Source organism: Podarcis muralis, chromosome 16, assembly GCF_964188315.1.
Source record: "Podarcis muralis chromosome 16, rPodMur119.hap1.1, whole genome shotgun sequence".
NCBI lineage: Eukaryota > Metazoa > Chordata > Lepidosauria > Squamata > Lacertidae > Podarcis > Podarcis muralis.
Window position 1 is genome coordinate 6,937,557 of NC_135670.1, and position 10,594 is coordinate 6,948,150.

A 10,594-nucleotide genomic window follows, 5' to 3' on the forward strand; every position below is an offset into this window, starting at 1 on the left:
GGTGACATCCATTGTTTTCAGATTTTAAAATGCCATGTTTTTTAATCAAAATCTCAAAGTTTCTGGGATTTCATTTCCAAAAGCAATAAATATTTTCATCTGCAATGTTCCTTGTCCGTTGCTTGATAATGCCTCTCTTGATATCTGCTAATGTTTAGCCTGGTATATGTTTTCCATATAAATCATTTCTAAGAGATCATAATTGCACACACACAGTAACAGCTACAAAGAAGATGGTAGACTTGTCCATTCCCCTATGTTTTCAATGTTTTTGTTAATATAGGCAGTTGGGGTTTTTTATCTTGAAAGTCAGAGAAAAAAGAAAAAGAAGGAGGCTTCTCTGATCATCTCCTTTATCTTCCAGCTCCCTCAAGAGCTAGTGGTAGTCCCCGTCTCTCCCCAACAACAACAAGAAGAGACACTGAATACATATGCACATTGTGCAGACATGGAATTGGATAGCACTGAGCTGGCAGATACCAGCCATTCCTCTGCAATGTTTGCCATGATTCAGCAATTATTTTGGCTCTGAAACAGTCATGAGAAGAACAATAATGCTACAAACTAATTAAAAATAACACAGAGCCTCCCACAATGAGGTAGAATGTAAAATGTACATGTAGCTTGGTTCGTAATGCAAGGCAGCTTCTTGGAACAGATTCCCTGGCAGTTCTGCAGGCTTCAGATTGCAGGCACGCTAATGAATTACATTCAAAACAGGATGGACGCAACGCTCATATTCTTTTTTGCATTGTGACCCAATATGATGAATAGAGACACATTCAGAAATGAAGTAATAAACTCAAATCCACCATATTCTCTAATCTTGGTAACTGTTAATATAAAGCCCTTGGGCAGAATCCTTTAGTCTATTCTCCCTAAATGGGGGTGGGGGTGTAGCGGTGACTCACGACCCCTTCTCTTTGTGGCAGTGATACCAGGGTTCACTGTTAAAGGGGTTGTTTGAGGGGAGGCTTTGGCCGTATGCCAAGAGGTCATCATTGCTTTCCCCTGCGGCGGCGGAGTAACTGCTTGAACATATGTTCTCCAGAGCCAGCCCATAGCACCCACACACCCACACACTCTGGATAACCCTGATATTCCCAGGGATAAACACCCATTGCCTGAGCCAAGGTCTACCCACATCTGAAACCTAATAACGTTGTGGCCAATTTTAATCCCATAGCACATTGTCTTGAGTCGTTATTCCACACGGGGGCTCCTCAAGGTTTTGGGGGACTCCGCCTGTCCACACAATGGCAATCCTCAACCTGTCTAACAACTCTTCCTCTTTCCTATCCACTTTGTCATTTCTGACACAACTCAGATTCCTTTTGTGGGTTGACTCTTTTTCCTCCTCCTCTTCCATTTTCCCTCACAAATGTCCCCCTACTTATTTCTAAACGATTCTGGTTTTTTTGCCTGTATACTTGCATGATGCCCCAGCCCCGCCCAAAAAAAAGTTATTCTTGCCAGGATCCAGCCAGAATGCTCTAAAATGCTGCCCTTATTTACAGAGGACAGACTTAGCATCCTTATTTACCACACTTCTGGCTCCCTCTCCTCAGCTGTGTGTGGTGTCTCAGCTGCTGAGCAAAGCAGGGAGTGACAACAAACGTCAGAACCTCTTCACAGTCATGTTGCAAACCTTTGAAATACGTGTTTAAGGACCCTCTGATGTTCCACTGTGAGGTCTGATGGCACAGAGAGGCTGACCAAACATGAAATGATGGTCACTCCTCTGTGTCATGTACTTCACTAGGCACCCAGTTAAAAGTGCTCATCATAGAACAATGTCCCCAGGCAGAATGAGCAACTTTCTCTGGGCTTCTTCCAATCATTCCTGGCTGAATGAAGTGCACTGTCAGGTTTGGAATATACATCTGAAACACGCATAGAGAACTGGCCTTTCCCCTCTGTCTCTGGGGTGAATGGAATCTTTCCCTAGCCATGTTCTAGGTCTGCGGGAGAGGGAGAGAGACAGAGAGAGCACCCCTTCTTTCCCCTTGATACCCTTGACCAAAGAACGATGCACTCCTATCTGGGATGGCCATCCTCTTTCAACGAGCATGCAACTTTGTGTGTGTGTGTGTGTGTGTCTGTGCATTTTTACCCCCTCCCATTGCGAGAATCTCCTGATATGATGTTTTCAGAAAGGAGGGGGAGGAAACTGCTTTTCGCTTCTTCCTCTCCTGCCTGATTCCATGGGGAGTCTGAGTGTTATCTATGTAGACATCAGATGGCTGAGTTAGAGCTGTAACACTCATGCAAGCCAGTAGCGCTTCAAATTTAGCTTGCAGTAGTTATTAGAAATAAAAGAAGTTATGCTTCACAGCTTTCTTCCGTGTTGTTTATACTCTGCTGAGTTTGGTGCTCACAACTCACAGTTGTGTGTCCTGTGCACTTAGACCTGCTTTACAGGAGTGGAAGGTCTCTGGAAGTGTTCCAGTCTCCTAGCCCAGTTTGGGCAGATCCAGTTGTTGAGCCCAGTCATTGGCATCGGCTCAAAGGCGTACTGACAGGGGGGTGTACATGGACCGTTGAGGGAGGGAGGGGACACTTGCCTAGCTAGCCAGATCATCCGAATCAACCCTGGTGATCAATGGGCAATGGATGTTGCAGGCAGATTGTCTGCACATCCAAATATGTAAAATCATAACGACCTAATACTTATTGCAGTGGTGTTAGCTGCTGCTGAAATAACTAACTATGACATTATGTTCCCTACATTTCCAATTTATATTATTACATGTGAGGACCCTTTTTTATAACATACATGGGGGCTGTTCTTTTTAGATGCAGGGCTGTAGCCAGCTAAGTTCTACTCAGTGTAGACCTATTGGAAATAATGTATCTAAGATAGACATGCCCCATGCCTAGGAGTGAAACCTAGGAATGAGTAAAATGAGTAAAAGAAATGAAAAATGAACAGAACCAAAAATATAATTATGATGCAGATAGATAGTGTTTATTGTAGTGGAAAGAGGAGATCATGAAAGCATTTCTTAGGTGAGCATCTTCAAATAGGTTGACAATCCTTTCAGCCACAAAAGACTTAAATAACAAAGTGACAGATGAATTTATAATTGACACAAGGCAAAGGTACAGAAGGGAAGGAAGAGATTCTCAGGGAACTGGAAGCATCAGAACTCTTGCAGGCCTGAAGGATATTCAGAGTGCCATCAATGAGTGATAGAAAGGAAACAGAAAGGATGCGCTTAAGAGAGAGAGAAGGAAAGCTCAAAGAAGCATTGATCAGGGATGTGTAGGTGAGAGTGTCAGAGATGCTGAGCAACCTTTTGATCCAATCCATTCTGGTTTGTCTGGATGGTGGAGGCTCAGCATTCCTGACACCATACAATCATAGAATTCTAGAGTTGGAAGGGACCACAAGGGCCATCAAGTCCAACCCTCTGCAATGCAGGAATCTCAGCTACAGCATCCATGACAAATGGCCATTAGACGTTGATCCATGGTGTGCATTTCAGGTACCATTCCCCACACCCCGTTCCCGTGGGGGATCACAATCCCATTCGAAAGAGAGACAAGCTCATCTTCGTCTCAGTATAGGAACTGTCGCTGGACGAGAAGGGAGATTGTAAGCATCATAATTTGGTTGCATCAGTGAAGGCAGCTGCATTGCTGATGAAGGAGCAAGCATGCTAGCCTGAGTTATATGGGCAGGGCTGGGGTTGGGGAGAGTCGTGTTTGTCCCCTGTTTCATAACATCAATCTCCATCTCCACCATTATTGTCATCGGCTTAAGTGTTCCGTCGGCTGCCCGCGTCATTACTTCAATAGGCATGCTGCATTTCATAATGGGTGTCATTTCAGCTGTAGTCATCGTAGAACAACTGGTGTGAATCTGGGAAAAAATAGCATGAAAATGTTTACGATGGTGTACACTAATGTCTACTCGGATTCTGTTTAATTACAAATTTTGCATCAATAAATACTATGAGCAATCTTTTCTGAAAGTGGTGTCCAATTACATGACAGTAAATGTAAAATTTAGCAAGCAGATAGATTTTTAACAAGGACATATACAGGCAAAAAACCAAAAAAACCCTCATCCTCCCAACTTTTCCTCCCTTTTTGTGGGGAGAATGAGGTCTTCATTCCTCAGACTCCTGTATAGCAACATCATGAGGCGAGTCAAAACTACAAATTTGAGGAGGGGAGAATACAAGTTCAAAGAGTGACTAGTGACCTTAGGTGGTCCTTGGTTACTTTGTTAAAGGCTTTGTCAGATAAAAAAAACTCTCCTGTAAAGTCGTACCTTGGAAGTTGAACAGAATCCATTCTGGAAGTCAATTCGACTTCAGAAACATTCAGAAACCAAAGCGCGGCTTCTGATGGGATCCAGGAAGCTCCTGCAGCCGATTGGAAGCCACAGACGCCCCATTGGATGTTCGGCTTCAAAAATTGTTTGCAAACAGTCACTTCCGGGTTCCTGCCTTTCGGGAACCAAAACGTTTGAGAACTATGCTGTTCAAAAACCAAGGTACGACTGTAGTACCCTCGGTATGTAAATGGAGTGAATCCTCATTCCTCATAATGCACTTTGTGTCCCTGGATTAGACAATCCTCTCAGGCAAAAACAAATCCATTACACTATTCCAGTTATGTAAGTATTTTCATGTTTCCACTGCGATTCACACCAAATCTATGAGGCAAATGTGAAAGCTTGCAACTTTCTAATTACCCTGTTCCTCAAAAATAAAAATAAAAAATGTCTAGTAGCACCTTAGAGACCATCTAAGTTTGTTCTGGGTATAAGCTTTTGTGTGCATGCACACTTCTTCAGATACTCTGAAACGGATGTCACCAGACCTTAACAGTGTCTTCGAAAAATTTTACACATCACTTGGGAAGATAGGCGAATTAATATCAGTGTCCTGAAAAAAGCAAAGATCAAGAATGTTGAAGTAATGATTCTTCTACTTCATTGGACTGGTCATGTTATGTGGATGTCTGATGATCGTCTTCCAAAGCAACTACTGTATTATGAACTTAAAAAGGGCAATGGAAAAGTGTAATGCTGGTCAACAAAAGAAGTTTATAGACTGTCTCAAGGCAAATCTTAAAAAATGTAGTATAAACACTGACAACTGGCCTGCGAGAGCTCCAGTTGGAGAACAGCCTTTGCCAAAGGTGTCATGGGCTCTGAAGACACTCGAACTCAGGACTCAAGGGAGAAAAGTGTGAAGAGGAAGGCCCCCTTGGCAAATCCACACCGTGATCAAATCCTGCCCAGAAACCAACTGGCCTCCACAGTCACTTAGGGACTCATTGTTAAAACCATGTTTATGCAAGAAAATCTTACTCAGTTATGAGTTATTAAAAAAGAAGAATGAAGATATATATGGTGGACATTTCTCAGGAAGGTAGTAGGAGATGGGTGATTGACTCAATGGGTATGGTAAACCTATTCACGACTGTTAATGATGGCAATTAGTCCCACAGGAAAAAGCAAGGGATAGTATGCAGATGACCAAAAATAGCTTTAGTTGTTCCTTAAGTTTTCAAAGATCACTGCAGATGGTGACAGCAGTCACGAAATTAAAAGACGCCTGCTCATTGGGAGAAAGGCGATGGCAAACCTAGACAACATCTTAAAAAGCAGAGACATCACCTTGCCAACAAAGGTCCGTATAGTAAAAGCCATGGTTTTCCCAGTAGTGATGTATGGAAGTGAGAGCTGGACCATAAGGAAGGCTCATCGCCGAAGAATTGATGCTTTTGAATTATGGTGCTCGAGGAGACTCTTGAGAGTCCCATGGACTACAAGAAGATCAAAGGTATCCATTCTTAAGGAAATCAGCCCTAAGTGCTCACTGGAAGGACAGATCGTGAAGTTGAGGCTCCAATACTTTGGCCACCTCATGAGAAGAGAAGACTCCCTGGACAAGACCCTGATGTTGGGAAAGATTGAGGGCACAAGAAGAAGGGGACGACAGAGGATGAGATAGTTAAACAGTGTTGTCGAAGCTACAAACATGAGTCTGACCAAACTGCGGGAGGCAGTGGAAGACAGAATTGCCTGGCATGCTCTGGTCCATGGGGTCATGTAGAGTCGGACATGACTAAACGACTATACAACAACAAAGTTTTCAAAACACAATCCCTAGCAAATCTACTCCAGAGTCACAGAATGCCTCTGTGCCCTTTTCGTATGTAAGCTTTCATTTAAAGACAACTTACCAACAGAAGGAATGGCTGAGCAACCGAAGTCAAGGGAAGCTGGAAGACTCTGGTGAGGAAGACAGAAATGTCTGGAGCATTTATACCGTTTGCTTTTGGCTTCCACGCCTTGAGTCAGCATTGCTCTTTCCTAATGAACACTTGGCGGAAATGCCTAGAAATCTCACAAACATTTTTCTTTCAATGATTAACCCCACGGGGGAAGAGTGTGATCTAATTCAAGAGTTTATATTTCATTATAGATTATTATAGTCCCTGGTTGGATGCCTTTGTTGGAAGCACATATCCTTAATTACTAATGCCACCATGTCTCAACCCTTATATTATCTGATTATACAAATGAATGCAAATATGGGTCACATCCATTGTTTTCAGATTTCAAAATGCCTAATTTTTTAAAAACAAAATCTCAAGGTTTCTGGGGTTTTATTTTCAAAAACAATAAGTATTCTCTCTGCAATGTTCCTTGTATTTTTCTATTTAAACCATTTTCATTCCAAGTTAGTATTTTTAATCTGCCATTCTGGTTTAATTTAATGAATATATATATATATATATATATATATATATATATATATATAATTCCTGCTTTAATTATGTGTTTGTTACTCTTCCTCTTCTTCCTGTTTATCTGTGCTATCCTCAGGTAATTCCTCTATCCACCTTTCTGCTCCTGTAACGAGCATGCCTTCTCCTAATTCTTATATTAAATTTTTCATCTGAAATTTCTGCACTTCAGATATATCCCTGCATCGTTGTTTCATGTTTTTATATGTAAAAGAGACTCCTTTCAGGAACTCCGATCTATATGGAATTTGCTTATTTCTCAGAGCATCTGTCAATAAATTGGAATTAGCTTGGTTTTTTTAGAAGTTGGACAGGAATTTCTTTTAGAATAATTTTATTTTTCTCCCCCATCTGTAATCTATTCTGATACTCCATTTGTATTATTTGGTCTCTGATTTTGCGTAAATTAAAAATTACCAGACAGTCTCCTGGTAACTTGTTTTCACCTTTGCAAAGCTTGATTTAATTCAGAAGATTTAATCAATCGAGTTTTCCATCAGTTCTTCCTGTACCTCTATCTAATTAAGCAACTCCTTAATCAATTTGGACCTTATATCTTCCTCTGGTTCTTCTGAAATTCATCTAAGACAGAGAATCATTTCCTTCTGACACATTTCCAAAACCACAATGGCATCCCAGGCTGATACCTGGGAGACATTAGCCTCCGCCACCTCCTCGTTAATTTTTCCTGGCCTTTCCTCAATTCCAACCCTTCTGCCTGAACCCTCTATGTTTTTCTTCCTCTAATCCCCGTGCCTTGGTTTTTAGCTCTGTACTGATAGTCCCCGTGCCGTAGTGTTCCCATCCACATTGTCATTGCTGACACAACTCAGATTCCTTTTCTGGGTTGACTCTTTTTCCTCCTCCTCTTCCACTTTCTCTCTTATCCCCCTACTTATCTCTAAACCATCCTGGGGTTTCTGCCAGTATAGCTTCACAATGCCCCAGTCCCCCCAGAAAAGTTCTTCTTCCAGGATCCAGCCACAATGCTCTAAAATGCTGCCCTTATTTACAGAGGACAGTCTCAGCATCCTTATTTACCACACTTCTGGATCCCTCTCCTCAGCTGTGTGTGGTGTCTCAGCTGCTGAGCAAAGCAGGGAGTGACAGCAAACGTCAGAACCTCTTCACAGTCATGTTGCAAACCTTTGAAATACGTGTTTAAGGACCCTCTGATGTTGCAATGTAAGGTCTGATGACGCTGAGAGAGGCTGCCTAAACATGAAATGATGATCACTCCTCTGTGTCATGTACTTCACTAGGCACCCAGTTAAAAGCGCTCATCATAGAATAATGTCCTCAGGCAGAATATGCAACTCTCTCTGGGCTTCTTCCTATCATTCCTGGCTGAATGAAGCGCACTTTCAGGTTTGGAATGTACATCTGATGCACTCATAGAGAACTGGCATTTTCCCCTTTCTCTGGAGGGAATGGAATCTTTCCCTAGCCATGTTCTAGGTCTGCGGGAGAGGAAGAGAAACAGAGAGAGCACCCCTTCTATCCCCTTGATACCCTTGACCGAAGAATAGTGCACTCCTTTCTGGGATGGCCATCCTCTTTCAACGAGCATGCAGCTTTGGGTCCGTGTATGTGTGTGGATATTTTCATCCTCTCCCATTGCGAGAATCTCCTGATATGATGTTTTCAGAAAGGAGGGGGAGGAAACTGCTCTTCGCTTCTTCCTCTCCTGCCTGACTCTGTGGGGAGTCTGAGTGTTATCTATGTAGAGATTAGATGGCTGAGTGAGAGCTGTAACACTCATTCAAGCCAGTAGCACTTCAGTTTTAGCTTGCAGTAGCTATTAGAAATGAAAGAAGTTATGCTTCACAGCTTTCTTCCGTCTTTTTTATACTCTGCAGAGTTTGGTGCTCACAACTCACAGTTCTGGGTCCAGTTCACTTAGTCGTGCTTTTCAGGAGTCTAAGGAAACTTTCCTTTACACTTGTTTGCCTTGAACAGCATTTTTTATTTGCAGACCATTCACACAGTTTGGAGTTAGCAATGGTCATTGATTTCAATAGGTCTCCTCTGATTCTGAGTCTACTTCTTGTTCTCAGTCTGTCTCAGGATATAATGGAAGAGTGCGTCTTTGGGGGTGAAGTCAAACCATTGTAGAGTTACAGTGCCTTCTGTGACTGTAGAAACCAATATGGGAGATACATGTTTTGTGGCAGCTGGGGCAGATGAAGGAGTCTGGTTGTGCTGATGCTTGAGTACCATGGTGTTTTTTTCTTTCTGCGCTTCTCCAGCTGGTCAGTCCTCCTCCAAGTAAACACTGAATCAAGCAGACATGGGCAGGTCAGCGGTTTATGAGTTTGGTATAACTCACTGGATGCATTTTTTTTAATGGGTGCAAATTTAGTTCCCATTGTCCTCATTAAGGTGAATGGAAGCTAAGGGGCTTCCGGTGTGTTATGGGTTCCGGAAACATAGACAATGAACACAAACCACCACCTTAAACAACAACAACAACAAATTAATGAAAGACACATCAGTGTTGATCTGACTGGAGTAGAATTAGCTACAGCCAACGACTATAATATCTGAAATGAGAGGGTGCAAGAGGTTATAATATAATTACCCGATAATAATATGAGGAGACCCGATAATATGCTTGCAGCCTTAGAAAATAACATAGGCCAATGTAGCTTTGATATGTGCAGCAAAGGTGATACTCAGCTGTGATTCAGACGTGACTTCCTTTTTCTAAGAAACTGGATAAAAGCACATGGCACAGGACACCGATCTCATCAGACTCAAGCACCTTCTCTCTGTCTTCTGCTACTGCTCTTGGTAAGTACTTTTCATTCATTCTAACTCTGTATGTGTGGGTGAAATAATGAAATCGCTAGCCACGATGGCTATTCTCTGCTCCCGTGGTTGGAAGCTGAATGCTTCTGAATGCCAGTCGCTGGAATCCTCAGGAGGGGAGAGTTGCTCTCATGCTCTGGTTCTGCTTTTGGGTTTTCCTGAAGATGCATCTAGCTAGTTGGTGATTGTGAGAACAGGACGTTGGGCCATTTGCTGACCCAGGAGGTTTTTCTTATGTTCCTAAATATCAGATTTTGGGTCGAGTGGTGTGAGCCACATCCTAGTAAGGGGTGGGGGAATCTGTTCATTTTTGTTTCCTCTCAGATACTCTCTTTCTCTCTCTCTCCCTGACCTTCCCAGTAACTTTAGTTCCTCACAGTTTCATACAACTGGCCTGACCTAGCAGACCTCTCTTATGTCCATTCGTGTTTTGTTTCAAAATGTAAAAATTAGGTAAAATTGCCTTTATCTGCAAACTGAAACAAATTTCTTTCTCCATCCCTCGCTAAGCGTAGTTCTGATTCGGCATACCCTCCAAAATTTCTTCTATGAAAATAGGGACATCCGGTGCTTTCTTTCTGTAAAAATAGGTGCCAGTACTCACCATGAAGTTGTTACAGTAAGAGCCACAATTTTTAACAAGAGAGAGAAAGAGCGATAGATGTGCCAGTACTACGTACCCTTGAGTACCCTGGGGGGGGGGGGGGAGCACTGAGGACATCTATTGCCATAATAATAATAATTTTACTGTCTAAATCCTACTTGGCTGACTGGGTTGCCCCAGCCCTTCTAGGAGGATACCAATATATACAAAAGCATAATAAAACATTAAACATTTTAAGAAAACGTCCCCATACAGGGATGCCTTCAGATGCCTTTGTCTTGGGGGCTAATATAACTCCATAGCCTCCAACATTTCTCAGATGAAAATAGGGACATCCTAAGGAAAAGCAGGACATCAGAAATAAGGATGGTTTCTGTACATCCGGGACTGTCCCTGGAAAATAGGGAC

At 42.4% G+C, this 10,594-nt stretch overlaps 1 long non-coding RNA gene across 1 annotated transcript; it reads right to left on the reverse strand.

Moving 5' to 3' along the window:
• Positions 1 to 2,941: 2,941 nt before the first annotated feature.
• LOC144325838 (uncharacterized) lies at positions 2,942 to 6,433 on the reverse strand. Its single transcript, XR_013391036.1, has 2 exons — positions 6,205 to 6,433; positions 2,942 to 3,865 (listed from the first exon to the last, which is right to left on the reverse strand). It is a non-coding gene; the product is annotated as an uncharacterized LOC144325838 (long non-coding RNA).
• Positions 6,434 to 10,594: the final 4,161 nt, after the last annotated feature.